The 25,566-nt window shown below is 43.2% G+C and overlaps 1 pseudogene; it reads right to left on the minus strand.

Moving 5' to 3' along the window:
• Positions 1-165: 165 nt before the first annotated feature.
• LOC139572618 (UV-stimulated scaffold protein A-like) lies at positions 166-25,253 on the minus strand (annotated as a pseudogene).
• Between the last annotated feature and the right edge of the window lie 313 nt (positions 25,254-25,566).

Here is a 25,566-nt window from a genome sequence, read left to right on the forward strand (position 1 = left end):
TCAAATCGAATTTGCTTGCATTGTTGTTTACATGATTTCTAAAAATCTATCCCCAAAAATAAATAAGCCAAGATGTACTAAGCCAACACAACAAGAACACTCACTAATTATCAACATATGTGGGGCGACAGGTAGGCAAGTCGTTGGGCCACTAACCGAAAGGTTGTTGATATCGAATCCCCGAGCTGACAAGGTAAAAATCTGTCGTTCTGCAACAGAACAAGGCAGTTGTTCCCCGGAAGTTCGTAATTGAAAAAAATTATTTTATCTTAAGACATGCATAGTTAAATATAATAAATAATATCTATAATCTACACAATATCAGAGGAAATAAGCATTATTTAAAATGTAAAAAAAATAATGATACAGTGTTTATTATGAAACATGCTGCACAGGGCAGCTATTGGCAACCTATGTAGGTGTAGGCAACATTTGTAAAAGCTGCCGGTCATCCACAAGTGGTAACTTCTGTTAACACTTCCACATCGAAAATTAAGCACTGGTTGTTTATGATAATTACAAAAGAGATATTGAAAAATTGAGTTGCAGTGTACAAAGCAGTAAAAAGAGTTCTGAGAGTTATGGCATTGAAAATCACAACGATACATCAAGTGTAAATATATGACAAAGACTGGCATCACATTCATGTTACACATAAATCAATAAATAACTTTATTTGACAAATTATATTATAAAAACGAATCAAAACGGTTTGGATGTCTTTTACAAATCAGAAAGCATGCAATTCAACAACGTGTTATTACATGTACATTAAATGGCCGATAAGTCTTTGTGCGTGAATCTTGAAAAATGTTCCTGAGTTATTTCCACCAGTAGAGACAGTATCTGTAGATGAGCATGATATTTCTGGCACAAAATCAACCGGTCTCCTTAACTTTCTGTTAATTCAGTGCATAGCCCAATTAAATTGGTTTGCAAACTTTGCATGTTTCAATTTTTGTCGATTTGTTATATGACGTCTGTCACTCGTCTCATGGAGCTCCTGAAAAATGAAGTATGAAAGGTTTAGAACTACAGATCTTTATTAATGGTTATGTTTCATAATAAAACACTGTTTTTCCAACAGTAAGTGTCTAGGTGGGTTTTGAATAATAATGAATCCTCTCAAATGCACATGGGAATTTTACACTATACAGTACATGCACAAGTAAAGAGTTACGCATGGGATGATTAATCCAAGTGCAACAAGGTTACAGTATATATTTTAAATAATACATTTATCGCAACGTCAATACACTAACGACTAGTGACTGAATGTAAGGCCATGTATCCATTGTGTTGGGGATGACTTGTACTCCCTGCACCTCAACTGAGCTACACAGAAAGACCGGTCACTTGTTTCTGAGTGAGTAGCCTACTTACGGGTTGAAAACCTTCCTCTCTAGTCTGGAGCGTAAAGTGATGGCACTCTTCTTGAGACCATTGAAGTTGGGGTATTTCTTCTTGCCCTTCCCCTTCCCTTTACCTTTCTTGCCCTTCCCAGGTCCTCTCCAGTGGCAAGCTCTATGTCCCTCATCACCTCAGGGTCCCGCCAGTCTAAACGAACAAACAAATTAACCATAACTAGACTCATGGCTCTATTCAATCAGTATTACAGTAGTCAGCAATACTGCGTTATTGAAATGTAAAGGCAATGGCTCCAGCGATAGCGGAAGACTGCATTCACGGTAAAGGCTGTATATATCGTATCAAATGGAAATTACCTTCACATTTCTAGCATGCAATCTATAACAACTAAGATCCTTTGAACGCGTAATTTCGGATAGCCATGCTACATTCGCCCTCATGTTGTTGCTAGCAAGCAGGCTACGTAGTACTAGCTGGTATCAACAGGCAATACAGTAGGGGTTGGAAACTACAGTGAGCTTCGATTGGCCAATAGCAACGCGACGTCACGTAGGGCACAACAAATTTTCAGCATTCGCCAACTTTGGTCCCGCCCTGTTCACACTCCCTGACAATATTTACAAAGCCCAACGGTCCACTCTCACTTCGCTTCCCGTCATTAAAAATTTATGGGGCTCAGTTGTTTCATCGCCCCGCCCCAACGCGCTAAATGGATTTCTGGTGTAAGGCTTCAGAGATACATATTGAATGGAGACCCTAAACTTGATCGTGTGTAGTCTGCAGACATCCAATCACATACTGTAGACACAGAGACCTAAAGATGACATAAACATCAATTTACTCAAACACTTGGATGGACCAGAGGATGAGAATGTCCAAACATTCAAAGACAGGACACATTAAAATACAGAGCTGCAGGTAGCTTAGTGGTTAGAGTGTGGGCCAGTAACTGAAAGATTGCTAGTTCAAATATCCTTTGAGCAAGGCACTTAACCCTAATTTGCTCCAGGGGTGTCGTACTACTATAGCTGACCCTGTAAAACAACACATTTCATTGCACCTATCCAGTGTATGTGGCAATGAAACACATGCAGTACCAGTCAAAAGTTTGGACACATTGGGGCAGCAGGTAGCCTAGTGGTTAGAGCATTGGACTAGTAACCGAAAGGTTGCAAGATCAAAATCCCTGATCTGACAAGGTAAAAATCTATCGTTCTGCCCCTGAACAAGACAGTTAACCCACTGTTCCTAGGCTGTCATTGAAAATAAGAATGTGTTCTTAACTGACCATCCTTTGCCTTGATGACAGCTTTGCACATTCTTGGTATTCTCTCAACCAGCTTCATGAAGTAGTCACTTGGAATGTTTTTCTAACAGTCTTGAAGGAGTTCCCACATATGCTGAGCACTTGTTGGCTGCTTTTCCTTTACTTTGCGGTACAATTCATCCCAAACCATCTCAAATGGGTTGAGTTCAGGTGATTGTGGAGGCCAGGTCATCTGATGCAGCACTCCATCACTCTCCTTCTTGGTCAAAAGCCCTGGAATTGTGTTGGGTCATTGTCCTATTGAAAAACAAATGATAGTCCACTAAGCACAAACCAGATGGGATGGCATATCACTGCAGAATGCTGTGGTAGCCATGCTGGTAAAGTGTGTCTTGAATTCTAAATACATCATAGACAGCGTCACCAGCGAAGCACCCCCACACCATCACAACTTCTCATCCATGCTTCACCTACTCTGCATCTCACAAAGACACAGAGGTTGGAACCAAAAATCTCATATTTGGACTCATCAGACCAAAGGACAGATTTCCACCGGTGTAATGTCCATAGCGTGTGTTTCTTAGCCCAAGAAATTCTCTTCTTCTTATTGGTGTCCTTTAGCAGTGGTTTCTTTTCAGCAATTTGACCATGAAGGCCTGATTCAAGCAGTCTCCTCTGAACAGTTGATGTTGATATGTGTGTGTTACTTGAACTCTGTGAAGCATTTAAAACCTGTTTGGGATAGGGGGCAGCATTTTCACTTTTGCATGAAATGCGTGCCCAGAGTAAACTGCCTGCTACTCTGTCCCAGATCCTAATATATGCATATTATTAGTAGTATTGGATAAAAAACACTCTGAAGTTTCTAAAACTGTTTGAATGATGTCTGTGAGTATAAAAGAACTCATATGGCAGGCGAATACCTGAGAAAAATCCAACCAGGAAGTGGGAAATCTGAGGTTTGTAGTTTTTCAAAGCTTGTCCTACCGAATACACAGTGTCTATGGGGTTAAGTTGCACTTCCTAAGGCTTCCACTGGATGTCAACCGTCTTTAGAAACTTGTTTCAGGCTTCTGCTATAAAGGAGGGGGGAATGGGAGCTGAATGAGTCATGGGTCTGGCAGAGTGTCTCGGGCTCGTGACGCGCGCTCCCTACAGAGTTAGCTCTCGTTCCAGTCCTTTGCTACAGACAATGGAATTCTCCAGTTGGAACATTATTGCTGATTTATGTTAAAAACATCCTTAATTTAAGATTGATTCCATACATCGTTTTTGATATGTTTCTACGACCTGTAACGGAACTTTTCGAGTTTTTGTCTGGACCTAGTGCTCAAGAAGATGGATTACTGGGCTGAACACGCTAACAACTAGTGGCTATTTGGACATAAATGATGGACTTTATGGAACTTTATGGAACAAATCAGTCATTTATTGTTTAACTGCGATTCCTGGGAGTGCATTCTGAAGAAGATCATCAAAGGTAAGTGAAAATGTATAATGTTATTTCTAACTTCTGTTGACTCCAACATGGCAGAAATTTCTTTGGCTGGATTTGGCTGGATTGGGCTCTGAGCGCCGTACTCAGATTATGCTTTTTCCGTAAAGTTTTTTTGAAATCTGACACAGCGGTTGCATTAAGGAGAAGTCTATCTTTAATTCTGTGAATAACACTTGTATCTTTTATCGATGTTTATTATGAGTATTTCTGGGATTTCTGTGGCTATCTGCAAGATCACCGGATGTTTTGGAATCAAAACATTACGGCACGTAACGCGCCAATGTAAACTGCGATTTTTGGATATAAATATTCACATTATCGAACAAAACATACATGTATTGTGTAACATGATTCCCATGAGTGTCATCTCATGAAGATCATCAAAGGTTAGTGATTCATTTTATCTCTATTTCTGCTTTTTGTGACTCCTATCTTTTGCTGGAAAAATGGCTGTGTTTTTTTGACTTGGCTCTGAACTAACATAATCATATGTTGTGCTTTCGCTGTAAAGCCTTTTTGAAATCGGACACGATGGGTAGATTAACAAGATGTTTATCTTTCATTTGCTGTATTGGACTTGTTAATGTGTGAAAGTTACCTATTTCTAAAAAATATTTTAGAATTTCCCGCGCTGCCTTTTCAGCGGAATGTTGTCGAGCGGTTCCGCTAGCCGAACGCCTGCGCTAGAAAGGTTCATTGAGCTGCAATCTGAGGTGCAGTTAATTGCCAATTTCTGAGACTGGTAATTCTAATGAACTTATCCTCTGCAACAGAGGTAACTCTGGGACTCTGGGCGTTGGTAAGGCCAGATGGCATGACTAGATATATTCGTAGTGGCTCGAAGGCCGAGGCGATGAGTGGTAGTGGGTAGCGGTTCTTCACCGTGATATCATTGAAGCCCCGGTAGTTGATGCACAGGCGGAGGGTTTTGTCCTTCTTCTCCAAAAAGAAGAACCCTGCGCCAGCGGGGGAGACAGAAGGACAGATACACCCTGCAGCTAGAGAGTCCACGATGTAGGTCTCCATAGCCTTGGTCTCCTGACCCGACAGAGAGTACAGTAGTCCCCGGGGTGGTGCCTGGAGGAAGGTCGATCCTGCAGTCATGGGGTCGCCTCGAGTCCTCTCGGCAACGGAGACGTCGGGGACTTCCGGGATGCCTTGGAGGCGAGGTGGAATCCTTGGGCAGGCTAGTGGAATTGGACCCCCTCTCCTTCCTGCATTCCCGTAGCCGCCCATCAATCCGGATGGTCAAGGCAACGAGCGAGTCGAGATCTGTCAGTAGTTCCCAGGCTGCTAGTTCGTCATTATCCTCCTCCTCTGAGACTCTCCAGCGAAGCGTTCCGGGGGAGGTAAGCGGGGCTCTTGGGAAACCGGGGAGGCCGCGCTGCTAACAGCTGGGTTACTGAGTGGGTGGGAGGTTACTGTCGTGGTAGACTGCCTAACAGACAACCCGCGGAATTGCTCCAGCAAAGTGTTCAACGCGCGGTCATGGCATTCTGCCAAGGTCTGGAACCCTTCCATAAGACCACGAAGCAACTCCTCGTGCCTTCCAAAGGTGGCTCTTGGGAGGAAACAGCGTTGCGGAGCTGGTCCGAGTTTGTTGGGTCCGTCAGGGCCAGTTCGTACTGTCAAAGCTTAGGAGAAGACCCAGATGCAGACAGTTTCGAAGTAACAAAAGTTTATTACAAAAACAGAGGGGCAGGCAGAGGTCAGTAGTCCAGAGCAGAGTCCGCAAGGTACAGAATGGCAGGCAGGCTCAGGATCAGGGAAGGTAGAATGGTCAAAAACCGGGAAAGCTAGAAACAGGAACTAGAGACAGAAAGGAGCACGGGGAAAAACGCTGGTTCGCTTGAAGAAACAAAACGAGCTGGCAACAGACAGAAGACACAGGTATAAATACACAGGGGATAATGAGGAAGATGGGCGACACCTGGAGGGGGGTGGAGACAAGCACAAAGACAGGTGAAACAGATCAGGGTGTGACAAGTTTAGCTGTTCAGCAGTCTTGTGACTTGGGGGTAGAAGCTGTTAAGGAGCCTTTTGGTCCTAGACTTGATGCTGCGGTACTGCTTGCCATGCGGTAGCAGAGAGAACAGTTTATGACTTAGATGACTTTTTTGGGCCTTCCTCTGACAATCAATCAATCAATAAAATGTATTTATAAAGCTCTTTTTACATCAGACGATGTCACAAAGTGCTATACAGAAACCCAGCCTAAAACCCCAAACAGCAAGCAATGCAGATGTAGAAGCACCTTGGCTAGGAAAAACTCAGTAGAAAGGCAGGAACCTAGGAAGAAACCTAGAGAGGAACCAGGTTCTGAGGGGTTGGCCAGTCCTCTTCTGGCTGTGCCGGGTTGAGATTATAACAGTACATGGTCAAGATGTTCAAACGTTCATAGATGACCAGCAGGGTCAAATATTAATAATAATCACAGTGGTTGTAGAGGGTGCAACAGGTCACCATCTCAGGAGTAAACGCCAGTTGGCTTTTCATAGCCGAACATTCAGAGTTAGAGACAGCGGGTGCAGTAGAGAGAGAAAGTTGAAAACAGCAGGTCCGGGACAAGGTAGCACGTCCGGTGAACAGGTCAGGGTTCCATAGCCACAGGCAAAACAGTTGAAACTGGAGCAGCAGCACGACCAGGTGGACTGGGGACAGCAAGGAGTCATCAGGTCAGGTAGTCCTGAGGCATGGTCCCAGGGTTCAGGTTCTCCGGGAGGGGAGGGAGGGACAAGGAGAGAGAAAGAATTAGAGGGAGCATACTTAAATTCACACAGGACACCGGATAAGACAGGAGAAATACTCCAGACACAACAGACTGACCCTAGCCCCACAACACATAAACAATTGCAGCATAAATACTGGAGGCTGAGACAGGAGGGGTCGGAAGACACTGTGGCACCGTCGAACGATACCCCCAGACAGGGCCAAACAGGCAGGATATAACCCCACACACTTTGCCAAAGCACAGCCCCCATACCACTAGAGGAATATCTTCAAACCACCAACTTACTACCCTGAGACAAGGCTGAGTATAGCCCACGAAGATCTCCCCCACGGTACGAAGCCAAGGAGGGGCCCAAACCCAGACAGGAAGATCACATCAGTGACTCAACCCATTCAAGTGACACACCCCTCCTAGGGACGGCATGGAAGAGCACCAGTAAGCCAGTGATTCAGCCCCCATAATAGGGTTAGAGGCAGAGAATCCCGGTGAAGAGAGGGGAACCGGCCAGGCAGAGACAGCAAGGGCGGTTCGTTGCGCCAGTGCCTTTCCGTTCACCTTCACACCCCTGGGCCAGACTACACTCAATCATAGGATCTACTGAATAGATGAGTCTTCAATAAAGACTTAAAGGTCGAGACCGAGTCTGCGTCTCTCACATGGATAGACCATTCCATAAAAATGTAGCTCTATAGGAGAAAGCCCTGCCTCCAGCTGTTTGCTTAGACATTCTAGGGACAATAAGGAGGCCTACATCTTGTGACCGTACAGTACGTGTAGGTATGTATGGCAGGACCAAATCGGAGAGATAGGTAGGAGCAAGCCCATGTAATGCTTTGTAGGTAAAACCTTGAAATCAGCCCTAGCCTTTACAGGAAGCCAGTGTAGAGAGGCTAGCACTTGAGTAATATGATACATTTTTGGGGTTCTAGTCAAGATTCAAGGACCGCCTATTATATAGGTCCTGTATGTCAGGATGCTTGGCCCCAGTGTACTGGGCCGTACACACTACCCTCTGTAGCGCCTTCCGGTCAGATGTCGAGCAGTTGCCATACCAGGCGGTAATACAACCGGTCAGGATGCTCTCGATGGGGCAGCTGTAGAACCTTTTGAAGATCTGAGGACCCATTCCAAATCTTTTTAGTCTCCTGAGGGGGAAAAGGTTTTGTCGTACCCTCTTCACAACTGTCTTGGTGTTAGAACCATGATAGTTTGTTGGTGATGTGGACTCCAAGGAACTAAACCTGCTCCACTTCAGTCCTGTCGATGTTAATGGGGTCCTGTACGTTCCTCCTTTTCCTATAGTCCACAATCAGCTCCTTTGTCTTGCTCTCATTGAGAAAGAGGTTGTTGTCCTGGGACCACACAGCCAGGTCTCTGACCTCCTGCCTATTGGCTGTCTCATCGTTGTCAGTGATCAGGCCTACCACTGTTGTGTCGTCAGAAAACTTAATGATGGTGTTGGAGTCGTGCTTGGCCACGCACTCATGGGTGAACAGGGAGTACAGGAGGGGACTAAGCACGCTTGAGGGGCCCCCTTTTTGAGTATCAGCTTGGCATATGTGTTGTTGCCTACCATTACATCCTGAGGGCGGCCCGTCAGGAAGTCCAGGATCCAGTTGCTGAGGGAGGTGTTTAGTCCCAGGGTCCTTAGCTTAGTGATGATCTTTGTGCGCACTATGGTGTTGAACATTGAGCTGTAGTCAATGAACAGTATTCTCACACTTTTCTCCAGGTGGGAAAGGGCAGCATGGAGTGCGATTGAGATTGCGTCATCTGTGGATCTGTTGGGGCGGTATGCGAATTTGAGTGGGTCTAGGGTTTCTGGCATGATGGTGTTGATGTGAGCCATGACCAGCCTTCCAAAGCACGCCATGGCTACCGACGTGAGTGCTACGGTTACCTTCGCTATCTTGGGCACAGGGAATATGGTGGTCTGTTTGAAACATGTAGGTATTACAGACTTGGCCAGGGAGAGGTTGAAAATGTCAATGAAGACAATTGCCAGTTGGTCCGCGCATGTTTTGAGTACAGGTCCTGGTAATCAGTCTGGCCCCGCTGCTTTGTGAATGTCTTGCTCACATCGGCTACGGAGAGCGTGATCACACAGTTGTCCGGAACAGCTATGGATCTCATCCATGCTTCAATGTTACTTGCCTCAAAGCGAGCATAAAAGGCATTTAGCTCATCTCGTAGGCTCGCGTCACTAGGCAGCTCGGGGTTGGATTTCCCTTTGTAGTTTGTAATAGTTTTCAAGCCCTGCCACATTCGACGAGCGTCAGAGCCGGTGTAGTAGGATTCAATCTTAGTCCTGTATTGACACTTTGCATTTTTGATGGTTCGTCTAAAGGCATAGCGGGATTTCTTATGTGTCCCACTCCTTGAAAGCGGAAGCTTTAGCCTTTAGCTCGGTGCGGCTGTTGCCTGGGATCCATGGCTTCTGGTTGGGAAATGTACGCACGGTCACTGTGGGTGCGAGGTCGCCGATGCACTTATTGATGAAGCCGGTGACTGAGGTGGCATACTCCTCAATGACATTAAATTCATTCCAGAACATATTCCAGTCTGTGCTAGCAAAACAGTCCTGTAGCGTAGCATCCGTGTCATCTGACCACTTCTGTATTGAGCGAGTCATTGGTACTTCCTGCTTGTAAGCAGATTATGATCAGATTTGCCAAATGGAGGGCGAGGGAGAGCATCCAGAGGTGGTCTAGAGTTTTTTACTCTGGTTACACATGACATAAAATGGATTTAAGTTTGCCTGCATTAAAGTCCCCGGTCACTAGGAGCGCCATTTCTGGATGAGCATTTTCTTGTTTGCTTATGGCCTTAAACAGCTCATTCTTAGTGCCAGCATCGTTTTTTTGTGGTAAATAAATGGCTACGAATAACATTGATGGCTACGAATAACTCTCTTGGTTGATAGTGTGGTCTACATCTTATTATGAGGCATTCTACCTCAGCCGAGCAGTACCTCAAGACTTCTATGGCTAGCGGGACACCTGTCGACAACATCCGGTGAAATTGGAGGGCGCGCAATTCAAATTAATAATCATAATATTAAACATTTATGAACATACAAGTATCTTATATCGTTTAACTTCTCTGGGATAGGTGGGACGGTAACGTCCCACTTGGCCAAAATCCAGAAAAAATGTAGCGCGCCAAATTCAAATATATTACTATAAAAATCAATCGTTCATGAAATCACACATGAAAGACACCAAATTAAAGCTACACATGTTGTGAATCCAGCCAACATGATTTCAAAAAGGATTTACGGGGAAAGCACACCAAACAATTATGTTAGCTCAGTATATAGCCACAGAAAAACACAGCCATTTTCCCAGCAAAAGATAGTAGTCACAAAAAGCAGAAATAGAGATAAAATTAATCACTAACCTTTGATGATCTTCATCAGATGACACTCATAGGACATCATGTTACACAATACATTTATGTTTTGTTCGATAATGTGCATATTTACATCCACAAATTTCGGTTTACATTGGCGCCATGTTCAGAAATGCCTCCAAAATATCCGGAGTAATTGCAGAGAGCCACGTCAAATAACAGAAATACTCATCATAAACTTTGATGAAAGATACATGTTTTACACAGAATTAAAGATACACTTGTTCTTAATGCAACCGCTGTGTCAGATTTACAGAAAAAACTTTACGTAAAAAGCACATCGTGCAATAATCTGAGACGGCGCTCAGATTTAACAACATTTCTCCGCCATGTTGGAGTGAACAGAAATACGAAATTACATCATAAATATTCCCTTACCTTTGATTATCTTCATCAGAATGCACTTCCAGGACGCAACGCATGGCGATATCATGAGGAATGCGCGTGACCAAGAACTGGCAATCTGCCAGACCACTGACTCAAACACCTCCCATCCGGTCCCACATCACAGTATAGGCTTCATTCAGCGTTCTACAGACTGTTGACATCTAGTGGAAGCCGTAGGAAGTGCAAACAGATCCATATATTACAGGGAATTGAATAGGCGATGACTTTAACTTCTTGTCAATACGCTGTTTTCACTTTGGAAAAAATCGTGCCCAAATGAAACGGCCTCGTACTCTGCTCTAGATCATACAATATGCATATTAGTATTACTATTGGATAGAAAACACTCAAGTTTCTAAAACTGTTTGAATTATATCTGTGAGTAAAACAGAACTCATTTTGCAGCAAACTTCCATACAGGAAGTGAAAAATCTGAAAACGAGGCTCTGTTTCAGGGCCTGCCTATTCAATTGGCTTTTATTTATCGATATGCATGCACTTCATACGCCTTCCACTAGATGTCAACAGGCAGTGGAAGGTGGAATGGGGTGTCTAGCTTGATCTGAGGCCGAACAAGAGCTTTTGGAGTGACAGGTCCGGTATTTTCTTTGTCTTCGACGGCGCGCGAGGGACCTCGACATTGTCTTCTGAAAAGCGTTCGGTATACACGGCGAATATCTCCGGCTCTGATTTTATTTGATACATATGATAATAACATCATAAAGTAGGTTTTTTCAACCGAGTTTTATCAGTTTATTCAACGTTTATTGGGACTTTTGGAGTTTTCCGTTCTTTGCACCAAGAGAGGATGGGAATGTTAGCAACCTTGGCTAGCATTGTGGCGTGAATTCGACAGAAGAAATGGACATTCTAAAACCAACCAACGATTTATTCTGGAAATAGGACTCCTTGTACAACATTCTGATGGAAGCTCAGCAAAAGTAAGACAACATTTATGATGTTATTTCGTATTTCTGTGTAATATGTTGATGTCTATTCTCTGCCGTGTTGGTGAGCACTGTCTCACAATAACCCAAGCTGTATGTTGTGGTAAAGTTATTTTTAAAAATCTAACACAGCGGTTGCATTAAGAACCAGTGTATCTTTCATTTGCCATACAACAAGTATTTTTATGTAAAGTTTATGATGAGTTCTTTGGTCAGATTAGGTGAGTGTCCAAAATATCTCTGGAGATTCTGGTGAATCGTTGCTACGTATTCACAATGTATAACCAGGATTTGTAGCTATAAATATGCACATTTTCGAACAAAACATAAATGTATTGTATAACATGATGTTATAAGACAGTCATCTGATGAAGTTGTCCAAAGGTTAGTGATTAATTTTATATCTTTTGCTGGTTTTTGCGAAAGCTACCTTTGCGGTGAATAAATGCGTTTGTGTGTTTGGCTATTGTGGTAAGCTAATATAATTCTATATTGTGTTTTCGCTGTAAAACACTTAAAAAAATCGAAAATATTGGCTGGATTCACAAGATGTTTATCTTTCATTTGCTGTACACCATGTATTTTTCATAAATGTTTTATGATGAGTATTTATGTATTTCACGTTGCTCTCTGTAATTATTCTGGCTGCTTTGGTGCTATTTTTGATGGTGGCTGCAATATAAAACTATGATTTATACCTCAAATATGCACATTTTCGAACAAAACATAAATGTATTGTATAACATGTTCTAAGACTGTCATCTGATGAAGTTGTTTCTTGGTTAGTGACTAATTTTATCTCTATTTTGTCGGTTTTGTGAAAGCTACCCATGCGGTGGAAACATGGTGAAAATATGCGGTTGTGTGTTTGGCTATTGTGGTTAGCTAATAGAAATACATATTGTGTTTTCGCTGTAAAACATTTTAAAAATCGGAAATGATGGCTGGATTCACAAGATGTTTATCTTTCATTTGCTGTATTGGACTTGTGATTTCATGAAAATTATATTATATGATATCCCTGTCCCGTTAGGCTAGGCTATGCTAGTCCGCTTTTTTGATGAGGAGGATCCCGGATCTGGGAGGGTGATGAAGTAGAGGTTGAACCAGTCTCAGAATTCTCACTTACTCACAGACATCATTCAAACAGTTTTAGAAACTTCAGAGTGTTTTCTATCCAATAGTGATAATAATATGCATATATTAGCATCTGTGACAGAGTAGGAGGCAGTTCACTATGGGCACGTAATTCATCCAAAAGGGAAAATGCTGCCCCCTATATCAAAGATGTTAAAAGCTTAAATTCTTGTTAATCTAATGGCATTGTCCGATTTACAATAGGCTTTACAGCGAAAGCAAACCATGCGATTGTTTGAGAATGGCACCCCACATCAATATATTTTTCAACCAGCACAGGATTCATAAAATCACAAATAGCGATTAAATAAATCACTTACTTTTGAAAATCTTCCTCTGTTTGCAATTCCAAGGTTCCCAGCTACAACATACATGGTCGTTTTGTTAGATAAAAACCTTCTTTTTATTCCAAAAAGTCAGTTTAGTTGGCGCCATTGATTTCAGTAATCCACTTGTTCAACATGCAGAAGAAGGAATCCAAAAAGCTCTGCTAAACTTTGTTCAAACAAGTCAAACTACATTTCTATTTAATCCTCAGGTACCCTAAAATGTAAATAAACTACAATATTTCATACGGGAAGAAGTATGTTCAATAGAAAAGTAAAATTAGCCTCCTCTTCGTCGCACGCCGACAGACTGATTTTCCACTGTGACTCTTTGTACCAAAACACCAAATTCTTCCTCCTTTTGGAAGAAACAAGCCTGAAACCTTGAACAAAGACCGTTGACATCTAGTGGAAGACATAGGAATTGCAATCTGGGAGCTATAATTGCATAGGACCCATAGCTTTCCATTATAAGAGCCTGGGACCTCAATTATTTTTTATTCCGGTTGGTTTTTCTTTGGATTGTCGCCTACCATATCAATTGTGTTATAGTCTCATACATTGTTTAAACATTTATACTAACTTCAAAGTATTTTCTATCCAATGCTACCAATTATATGATATCCTGGCTTCTGGGCCTGAGTAACAGGCAGTTTACTTTGGGCACGTCAGTCAGGCGGAAATAGAACCTAAGAAGTTTTAATATTAAACATTGCGCACCAGCAGTTATTGACAAATAGACACACACCCCTCGTCTTACCAGATGTAGCTGCTCTGTCCTGCCGAAATGGACAGAGCAGCTCAATATCATCCGTGTCGTCGTTCAGCCAAGTCTCAGTGAAAAATAAGATATTACAGTTTTTAATGTCCCGTTGGTAGGATAGTCTTAATCATAGATCGTCCAGTGTCTTTTCCAATGATTGCACGTTGGCCAATAATACGGAGGGTAGTGGTGCTTTACTCACTTGCCGACAAATTCTCATAAGGCACCCAGACCTCCGCCCCCTGTTTTTCCATATTTTCTTCACGCGAATGATGGGGATTTGGGCCCTGTCCTGACAATGCAGTATATCCTTCGCGTTGGACTCATTAAAGAAAAAATCTTTGTCCAATTTGAGGTGAGTAATCGCTGTTCTGATGTCCAGAAGCTCTTTTCGGTCATAAGAGACAGTAGCAGCAACAATAGCAGCAACATTATGCACAAAATGAGTTACAAAAAAATTGAAAAAACGAACACAATAGCACAGTTGGTTAGGAGCCTATAAAACGGCAGCCATCCCTTCTGGCGCCATTATTTAGAAATTAACTTTTAACATGGCACATCTGTTAATTGAAATGCATTCCAGGTGACTACCTCATGAAGCTGGTTGAGAGAATGCCAAGAGTGTGCAAAGCTGTCATCAAGGCAAAGGGTGGCTACTTTGAAAAATCTCAAATTGTTAAACACTTTTTTGGTTACTACATGTTTCCATATGTGTTATTTCATAGTTTTGATGTCTTCAATATTGTTCTACAATGTAGATAATAGTAAAACTAAATTAAAAACCCTGGAATGAGTAGGTGTGTCCAAACGTTTGACTGGTACTGTATATTTTTAAGACAACTTAATACAGATACTCGATTATGGTTTTAAATTAAAGGTCAAACCTAAAATTCCTCATACAGACAACACAGTGTGGAAGACCTGATGAGCCTGTAAGAGACAGTTTCAAAGACATGCAGCCAGCCCAGGGCCCAGAAAGTGTTTCAAGGTCCTACAAGAGGATGGTGATGGTATGGGGGATTAATCATGGCTGTGATGGCCCACTCCAAGGCTACGGCTAACCTTGATGGAATAGGTGAACTGCACCGTCAACTCAGTCTCATAACGGCATCAAACTGAAAATGTTTTGTTTGTTTGTTTGTTGTTATTTTGTGTCCTGTATTAGGGCTCTCCTCAATCACCCCTGAGAGTGACATGTTGTGAGAGCCTGTAAAAGAGAGGCACCAATATTAGTTACAAATTAATTTGGGGTGGGGGAGTGTTCATCTCCCCTGGGGTGGCAGGCAGGGTCAGGTTGGGATGGGATGGTGAAAGCCCCCTATTACATGATCCCTCTGTGGTTAAGTCCTGCATTTTGTGTGCTTTCGTTCCCATCCCCAGGATGAGAGGAGAGAGCCCTTATTAAGTTAAGCTGTCTGAAGCTCCTGCAGCATGGGCCTTTTCTCTGTCAACAGCCTCGATTGCACTCCAGCTGTGCCCGCCCACCCGCCTGTCCGCCAGGGTCAGGCCACACAGACACACCATACAGACTAACCACCACAAAGGCAGCTGGGAGTCGGGACTGACACTACATACAGACAGAGCCTCAGGAGCACGGTCCTGGCCTGGGCCTACGGGCAGTAGAGGTAGCCTACGTATACACTACCGTTATTTCACAAAAAACATACACTGTTTGAGACTGTGGTTTCTGAACCATAACTAAAGTGGATCATTTATTATTTCTCTGATGTAAATGTAATTTCAGAAGGTATGCCCTGGTGGTTTTAGAATGTAAAAAATAGCTGCTGTAATAACTGTATTGAAATAAGTCATCAATACAAGCCTGGAGTATCATTAATAAAATATTCCAGCTAACTATTGCTAAATTCAACGTGAGCCACATAGCAAATTAACTAAATGTCATGACTATAATTGGGAATTCTAATTCAAATCTACTTATACCTTAATGTGCAAAGATGGATCATGAACCGTAACTCTTTCTCTCAGACATCGAAGACTTATTCAATATTGTTAACAGTGATAACCTATAGCAACCTGACCTATCCTATTTTTAAGAGTTTGGAATGGTTAGACAATGGAGTTAAAAATTAAGAATTGAGTTGGCATCAAAAGATAAACGTGCTGCAATGTCTACAAGCCAGGGTCTACTTCTCTTTCAGACTGGCAACAGTCAGAGACCCATAAATCGGTTACTATAGAATATAAAATAAAACCTATGAGTGTGTGGGGCCACACTAAGAAACTATTTAAGGGCATTTGAGAAAAAATCAATAGTGTTCTAGGAGAGCGAGTAGAGTGACCAGGCAGGCAGTGAGAGGATTGATGGACCTCTGCAGGTCCTCATACAGTTGGTGCCTGGCGGGTGGCCTGGCGGACCAGTGGGAGGGCCTGCCGCTGTGCTGAGCTCAGAGACCCCTAGACACACTGTGTGGCAGTGGCTGGATGGGATGGGTCTGCAGGGCTGATGGAGCGGGGGATCAATAGAGTAGTTAGTTACAAAAGATGCTATTTCACAAGCGAGTGCCCCGAGTCAGCTGGCCCTGATACCTGTTTGTTAACAAGTGACTGCAGGCAGAGAAAGCACATCCGACGCTCCGCTGGCAGCAGCCAACACACGCTTAATTGGCTTTTAGCGCGGCCTCCGGGAGAGGGAAAGAGAAAGAGAGAGCCAGAGCCCAGAGCCAGACACAGCAGCCCAACCTATTATCAGGGCTATTGAAGAGGCCCACCCCCCCATGGCCCCCTGACTTTGGCGCTGTGGTACTGTCTTGCTCCTCTCCTTTGCGTGACGGGCTGGGACTGGGAGTGATGGAGAGTTCCAAGGGAGAAAACTGGGGGAGTCAGAGGCAGAAAGTGTTTCCATTGTCTCTGGCTCTCCTTCTTTACCACAGTCTAGACCGGAGCGGGCTGCTACTGCACAGGGCAACTATTGGTACATTATTAAGACCATTATTGAAGGGAACCTATAAACACCATCAAAAAAATTTGCATATTGGCAATGCCTAGAGCCATATTTGCTGACTGCTGTGAGCTAGAGAATTATACAATTACTTTTTTCAGTCGCAATTCCTTGATATTTTTTTAATTTTAAAAAGGTAAAGTATGTAATAGGACCACTCCTATGTCCCTCACCAGGCTCTCTGAGTTTCCTATCCTCTTTTTCTAGGCGCTCAGCCTCCTCTGGGTTGGTGGGTTTTCCCAGCTCGTCTCGTGGGATGATCTACCCATGGGAAGGAAATCATGGGAATCGCACAACATTTTCGGCATCATCAACAAAAACAATCCTCTACACGCCACTTTCACTCTAATTATGCAAAGCATTACTTACCAGTATCTAAAAGTAATATTCATTGTGTTCTTCAGAATCTCAAAAAATATATAAAAAATTTAAATTACCATGACAATTGTAATGCTTTCACCAAAAACTCATCTTGCTCACCTTGACTCGGTCCTGGCCATCACAGAGAGCACCTGTGCTTGACAGGCTGGAAGTGGCCAGCGAATGTGATTTACACTACATGGCCAAAACTATGTGGACACTGCTCGTCGAACATCTCATTCAAGAATCATGGCCATTAATATGGAGTTGGTCCCCCCTTTGCTGCTATAACAGCCTCCACTCTTCTGGTAATGCTTTCCACTAGATGTTGGAACATGATGCAGGGACTTGCTTCCATTCAGCCACAAGGTCAGGCACTGATGTTAGGGGATTAGGCCTGGCTCGCAGTCGGCGTTCCAATTCATCCCAAACGTGTTCAATGGGGTTGAGGTCAGGGCTCAGAGCAGGCCAGTCAAGTTCTTCCACACTGATCTCGGCAAATAATTTCTGTATGGACCTCGCTTTGTGCACGGGGGCATTGTCATGCTGAACCAGGAAAGGACTGTTGCCACAATTTGGAAGCACAGAGTCGTCTAGAATGTCATTGTATGCTGTAGCATTAAGGTTTCCCTTCACTGGAACTAAGGGGCCTAACCCGAACCATGCAAAACAGCCCCAGACCATTATTCCTCCTCCACCAAACTTTACAATTGGCCTTATGCATTTGGGGAGTTCAAGCGTTCAAGCGTTCAAGTGGCATCCACCAAACCCAGATTCATCTGTCAGACTGCTCCAGAGTCCAATGGCGTCGAGCTATACACCTCTCCAGCCGACGCTTGGCATTGTGCATGGTGATCTTAGGCTTGTGTGCGGCTGTTCCGCCATGGAAACCCATGAAGCTCCCGACGAACAATTCCTGTAGTAGTGAGTGCTGCAACCAAGGACAGGTGAGTTTTACAAGCTACGAGCTTCAGCACTCGGCGGTCCCGTTCTGTGAGATTGTGGCCTACCACTTTGCGGCTTAGCCGTTGTTACTCCTAGACATTTCCACTTCACAATAACAGCTCTTGACCGGAGCAGCTCTAGCAGGGCAGAAATTTGACTAACTGACTTGTTGGAAAGGTGGCATCCTATGACGGTGCCACATTGAAAGTCACTGAGCTCTTCAGTAAGGCCATTCTACTGCCAATGTTTGTCTATGGAGGTTGCATGGCTGTGTGCTCAATTTTATTCACCTGTCAGCAACAGGTTTGGCTGAAATAGCTGAATCCACTAATTTGAAGCAGTGTCCACATACTTTTGTATATATAGTGTACCTGGACTTCATCTGGCCGGCGAACTTTTTATTCTCCACCTCCTCCTCTATCTAGTTGGGAACCCAGAACTGGTGCTGGGAGCTATTCCTGGATACCAGGATAGAGGAACGGGTGTGAGGAACTTTCCATTTGCAATGACCTGTTCTTTATTAACATCAATCTGTAGCAATTCTATAGCTAATAGCTGAGAATTTAGTTACATTGTTATGGGAGAGTCTGTTTTCATAACTCATAATCTCATTATCTTTACATTTTAAAACTAATAACAGAGATTTACAATGCCTCTGAACAGATAATAGTACTCTAGTGGCCATATCATTGGCAATAAAAACTTTGTGAGAAGTTAAGTTGTGTGCAGTAGTTGAACCCGAGACGTCGCAGTTGCCCATTTCAATGTTTACTCAATAAAATCGGCTAGTCATTGAGGGTGTTGTGAGGCTGTATGTACTTAATGATTTTTCCCTGCGGTGGATTGCTCCTCTCCCCAGTAATAGAGGTCCAGACGGAAGGGGATGATTGGAGCTTTCTCCCTCTCCTCACAGGAGTCACTAGCCTGGTCTGTGGGGTCCTCACTACCTCCTGCTGCAGAGCTAAAAAGAGAGACGGAAAGCAACAGGGAGTTACAAATAGTTGAGAATGTGGTTCTTCTCATTGGCCGTGACACCAAATATTTCCAAGTAGCAGTCCCACATTCCAATTCATGTGGAACAATATAATGGAAGGGGATAGTGCAATATATGTCATAAACATAAATTATGTTAGAAGCATATACAGTTATGAAGTGAAGCAGAGAGGGGTCACCTGGAGCTAGGTGCGCGGGGTTGGCCCTTCTTGGAACAGGTGGGGCCCTGTTCCTAATCAGTGGCTCTTTTTCTGGGCCTGGAGAGGGTGTGAGAGGCTGCTGGTGCAGGACGCTTCACTGGAGGCTGGACTGGATTCTTACTGACCACAGAGGTAGAGTTAGAGGGGGACGGCTCCAAACCTGGAATAACCAGCAGAGTAGGTTATATAGGTTATATATAACATTATATGAGGTTATATATATTCAAGGACTTCCATAGACTTATGCACAGATTTATCTAGGACATTATACTACTTCAGTTTTGTGTGCTCACTGATCAGAGTGTCTGTGGGTCAGCTGTTTATTGTCCTAGCCTTTTGTAAAACGTACGACTATCCTCTTAAACACACTTATATTGTCAATGGTAGTCCTACATCCACAGCCTCCCCAAGAACAAATCGGTAGTAAAAAAATTCTGTGTGGCCCTCGAGCCTCGAGATGTTGCTCACACCTAATGTAGGTGATGCTAACACATTTATGAAGTGAAGGCTAGGGCAGGGTGGAGTGGAGTGGCTCGGCCACAGTGCATTAGCCTCCTGGGTGGGCAGGGAGGGTCTGTAGAGGGCTTCTATGGGGGTCAGACTGGAAGGCTAGTAGAGAGATCACAGCTCTGCTCTAAGCCGACACCTGCACCAGCCCCACGCCAGGACAATTTAAACTTATTAAAACAAATAAATGAAAAGATTTAAAGAGCAGTTTTTAGGGTCACAAAGGACATTGGGTAATTGCCCGACAGCTATGTATGTGAGTATCTAACCTCATCTTTATCTCCTCTCCACTCCACCACGTATAATATCAGTGTAGGCAGATAAGAGTAACAGGCCAGATACATTAGAAAATCCTTTGGTACTATGAAAAATGTATGTTAAAATAAATCACCCCCCTCCCCAGGAACAAAAGAGGGCAATAAAAATAATGTAATGTTGGTCAGAGGCACAAGTAACATTTTAAATGTTTCATGCACTTTCTCCTTTCTCCTCAGAGAGAGCTCTTTCCTTCCTTGGCGTATCCCTGGGTTAATCCAAGAGCCCTCCATCCCTCTGATTTATTGCATTGTTCCCTGCAAAGACCCCATCTGAGGAATTGTGAAATACTAGCAAATCCTTTATTTTTCTGTTCAAATTGACAAAAATGGTAGCTATTTGTCTGAAGCAATAAAATTGCAGGTGTTAAAGAGATAAATCAATAAGAGGAAATAGAGAGGCCTAGCGGCAGGGAGACACAGAACGTGGCTGCCAATGGTGGCCATATTGATTTTCCTGAGTTCAGCAGGCCTTGTAATTAAAATGTAAATTTGAGAAAGAGATAACATCCTGACAGGAGTGCTGGGATAAAGAGATAGATAAAAGATCAGCCGTGAAAAGAGCAGTGGAGAGAATGGAGGAAAGAGAGAGAGAGAGATTTGTTTTGAATGAATCAAAGTTGGTTTTGAGAGGGAAGTAAGATATGTTTTCAGAGAAATGTGTTGACGTATTTGATAGACTAGTCTGAATGTGATAAGTTTAAGAAAAAAAAACTGATACAAAAAAGCATATTATTCACCGAACTGTTATCTGTTTTTTACTTTCTACTAATATTTTTTATAAAAGAGTAGGCTACCTATTTTCTTTAACTGTTGATTACACCGCTGCTGGAAAAAAAATTGACCTAAAACTGAATAATTTATTTTGCTTTAGTTTCATTGGACTATTTTCATTTGTAACAAATCCCTGAGGTATCTGAAAAACATCTAAAGCAGGCAAGAGAAACATCTACAATGTGCCGTTAAAGTCCTCAAGCCAAAATCAATAGAGATCCAACCAGAACACTGGTACTAAATACATCACATTTAGTACCACTAAAAAGACTACTTTGCCAGATTCATTCCGGGACCAAATCATAATCATTTACCCTCACAGGACGATTGCTTCTGATTCAATGAGGAAATATCCATTATGTTCGTCACAGAGTATCTTGTGAGTGTGTGCGAGTGAGTTTGCCGCAGCATGGCTCTGCTCGCTCCCTGTCCGTCCCTGTGGTTTAGCCCCCCTACAGAGAGACAGAGGCCAGGTGGATGTTGTAAATTACAGCATTGGGCTAATGGAAGCTTATTAACAGCAATGCATTGTTAATTTGGCATGGCTTCCACAGATCATTACATAGCTCACTAATCAAACCAGCCTGCTGTAGGCTGGCTCCCATTCACTTTCACACACATTAAATGGAGCAATCAAGCAACTGGACAACACACAATGAGGAGTGTTTTTTGGCTAATCAGATTTTAAATCTAATTAAAGTGAAATGGTCAGTTTAATTTGAAAACGTGATGATGAGGAATTAGGATAAATTTAATGTGAACTGTCACGCCCTGATCTGTTTCACATGTCCTTGTACTTGTCTCCACCCCCTCCAGGTGTCGCCCATCTTCCCCAGTTATCCTCTGGGTATTTATACCTGTGTATTCTGTTTGTCTGTGCCAGTTCGTCTTGTTTGTCAAGCTTACCAGTGCTCGTCCTATCAGCGCCTGTCTTTTTCCAGCCTCTCTTCTTCTCGTCCTCCTGGTTTTTGACCCTTGCTTGTCCTGACCATGTACCAGCCCGCCTGACCACTCTGCCCGTCACTGAACCTGCCTGCCGTCCTGTACCTTTGCTCCACCTCTGGATTACTGAACTCTGCCTGTCCCTGATCCTGAGCCTGCCTGCTGTCCTGTACCTTGCTCCTACTCTGGATAATAGACCCCTGCCTGTCTTGACCTGTTGTTTGCCTGCCCCTGTGGTTACAATAAACATAGCTACTTCACACGGTCTGCACTTGGGTCTTACCTTGATTCCTGATAGTGAACCTAAAACATGATTTAAAAGCTGAATCTGAGCATACAGTATGAATGTGTAGCGAAATGTAGATTGAAACAGACAATACATGTCCAGAAACAATTCATTTAGAACTTCTTGAGCCCGAAGGTAATAATGGACATTTTGTCAACTATTATGACAAACTATTAGCGACTGCCCCTACAAAGCAACTTCTCATTTTGAAAATGGCCTGTGACAATTTTGGTCAGTCTTGTCCAAACCTGAGATTTGGGAGATGATAAGAAATAAATTGTGTCATGGGTGCGTTGGGTTTATTTAAATGTTTTATTCTCCCAATTATGAGATATATCCAATTGGTAGTTACGACCTTGTCTCATCACTGCAACTCCCCAATGGACATGGGAGAGGCGAAACATGACCTGCCAAGCCGCTTCTTAACAAACTGCTCGCTTAATCCAGAAGCCAGCCGCACCAATGTGTCAGAGGAAACACTGTCCAACTGACGACCGAAGTCAGCTTGCAGGCGCCCGGCTCACCACAAGGAGTTGCTAGAGCACGATGAGCCAAGAAAATCCACCCTCCCCTAACCCGGGCGCCTGCTGTGACACAGCCTGGGATCGAACTCGAGGCTATAGTGGCACCTCAGCACTGCGATGAAGTGCCTTAGACCGCTGTACCACTCAGGAGGCCCTGGTTGGGTTTATTTTAATTCTGCCCACATGCCCACAGCTGGTAGCACCCTAGTAATTATATAGCACATTCAGAGCTCAGCTGCACATGACCAGATCAGATCGTAATGCCCATTGTCAGCTTGGTTTGACATTTGATTTCCCTATGGGGCTAGTTAGGGACCATCAGTAAATTACACAATGTACAATATTTTAAAAGGTCAATAGCTCCTAATTTCAATGACTTAACCTCAAGCCAACTATACATTTTAGAAATGAATATACAAATATTGAAGAAACTTAAAGTTGCAATATGCATCTTTTGGGGCGACCCGACCAAATTCACATCGAAATGTAAGTGTAGGTCCGTTCTATATACGCTATCTCTATGCTTCTCGTTCTTAACTTTAGTTTTTGCATCTTTTACCTTCAGTTTTGTACACCAGCTTCAAATAGCTGAAAATACAATATTTTTGGTTATTGAAAATATATTTCACAGTCGTTTAGATGAAACAATGATTCTCTTCACTATACATTGCAATTTCTCCATATTGCACCTTTAATGAGAACACTAAAAGTTGTGCGACATGAAAATTGTGTCCCATTTACATTTTGTAATTTCCCACGGTGTCACACCAGCCAGCTGAAGTTATACAGAACAAAAATATAAACACAACATGCAACAATTTCAATGATTTACTGAGTTACAGTTTATATATGGAAATCAGGCAATTAAAATAAATTCATTAGGATTTCACATGACTGGGCAGGGGCGCAGCCATGGGTGGGCCTGGGAGGACATAGGCCCACCCACTTGGGAGCCAGGCCCAGCCAATCAGAATCCGTTTTTCCCCACAAAATGGCTTTATTACAGACAGAAATACTCCTCTGTTTCATCAGCTGTCCGGGTGGCTGATCTCAGACAATCCCGCAGGTGAAGAAGCCGGATGTGGAGGTCTTGGGCTGGCTTGGTTACACGTGGTCTGCGGTTGTGAGGCCGGTTGGACGTACTGCCAAATTCTCTAAAACGACGTTGGTAGAGAAAATTATCAAATTCTCTGGCAACAGCTCTGGTGGACATTCCTGCAGTCAGCATGCCAATTGCACACTCCCTCAACACTTGAGACATCTGTGGCATTGTGTTGTGTGACAAAACTTCACATTATAGAGTGGCCTTTTATTGTCCCTAGCACCTGTGTAATGATCATGCTGTTTAATCAGCTTCTTGATATGCCACATCTGTCAGGTGGATGGATTATCTTGGCAAGAGTGCTATAACCACTTGCATTACAGGCAACCTCTGAACTTGTGCATGACCCATTTTGTTACAGCCTTGCAACTACATATCAATACTGTTGCCATTAGAAATTACACACACTGGGAAAATGAGCGTTTGAATATAGAACTGGACTATGGGAATAAACTGATTTGCTGTCAATAATGGAAGACATAGTATATTTTCATAAATCCTATTAAGGGGGGGGGGGGGGGGGCACAGGTAAATGAGCAAATGCGTGTCTTAGGTAAGGTAAAACTGCTTTGGATAATTGAGTACAATGCTGAAGTACTTTTAATCTGAAGTTGAAATCAGCCTAATGACAAGGAACATGCCTCATCTGAGGTCAAACCTACAACCTTTACCAACACCGCACAAGTTGGGCCCTAAACAATCACTCTACAAACAAACCAGCTTTTACTGGCATTATTTGGCACCTTCCTCATGTGTATATGAACCAGTCCAATCAGTTGGGGATGTGTGTGTGAGGTGATATCCTGAGGTGAGGGTGAGAGTTTACTGGGATTATCGAGGAAGCATGTCCCTTTACTATGCTCTTTATTGCTGTTTGGTTGGCTGTGGCCCTGTTGTATATGCATGTACCCCTGATCCTCTGCAGCTGAGCAAACTCAACATTCTCCTCCTGTAGATGTTCTGGAGTTTGTGGTTCAAAGCTCTCCTTCTCTGGCACATCCTCAAAGTCCTCATCATCGTCATCACTGCCCTCCGGCGCTTTCATCTAGTGGATAGGAAGAGGGTGTATTTTTAGTACAGAGTCAGCTCAAAATGTATGCATGGTTGACTGACTAAAGAAAGTATCATCAGTCCAAATGCTAAATGGAAATGCATTAGCAATGTAAACTGAACAAAATATAATCGCAACATGCAACAATTTCAAAGATTTTACTGAGTTACAGTTCATATAAGGAAATCAGTCAATTTAAATAAATAATGATGCCCTAATCTGCGTGTTTCACAAGACTGGGAATACATATATGCATCTGTTGGTCACATATACCATCAAAAATCAGAAAACCAGTCAGCATCTGGTGTGACCACCATTTGCCTCATGCAGCGCGACACATCTCCTTCCTCCTTGTGGCCTGTGGAATGTTGTCCCACTCCTCTTCACTGTACGGTGTTGCTGGATATTGGCAGGAACTGGAACACGCTGTCGTACTCGTCGATCCAGAGCATCGCAAACATGCTTATTGGGTGACATGGCGGGTGAGTATGCAGGCCATGGAAGAACTGGGATATTTTCAGCTTCCAGGAATTGTGTACAGATCTTTGCAACATAGGACTGTGCATTATCATGCTAAAGTACGAGGTGATGGCGACGGACGAATGGCACGACAATGGGCCTCAGGATCTCGTCACGGTATCTCTGTGCAATCAAATTGCCATTGATAAAATGCAATTGTGTTCATTGTCCATAGCTTATGCCTGCCCATACCATAACAACGTTGACATCAGCAAACATCTGGCCGGTACAGTTGAAACTGGGATTAATCCATGA

This window comes from Salvelinus alpinus, chromosome 4 (assembly GCF_045679555.1).
Source record: "Salvelinus alpinus chromosome 4, SLU_Salpinus.1, whole genome shotgun sequence".
Lineage (NCBI taxonomy): Eukaryota > Metazoa > Chordata > Actinopteri > Salmoniformes > Salmonidae > Salvelinus > Salvelinus alpinus.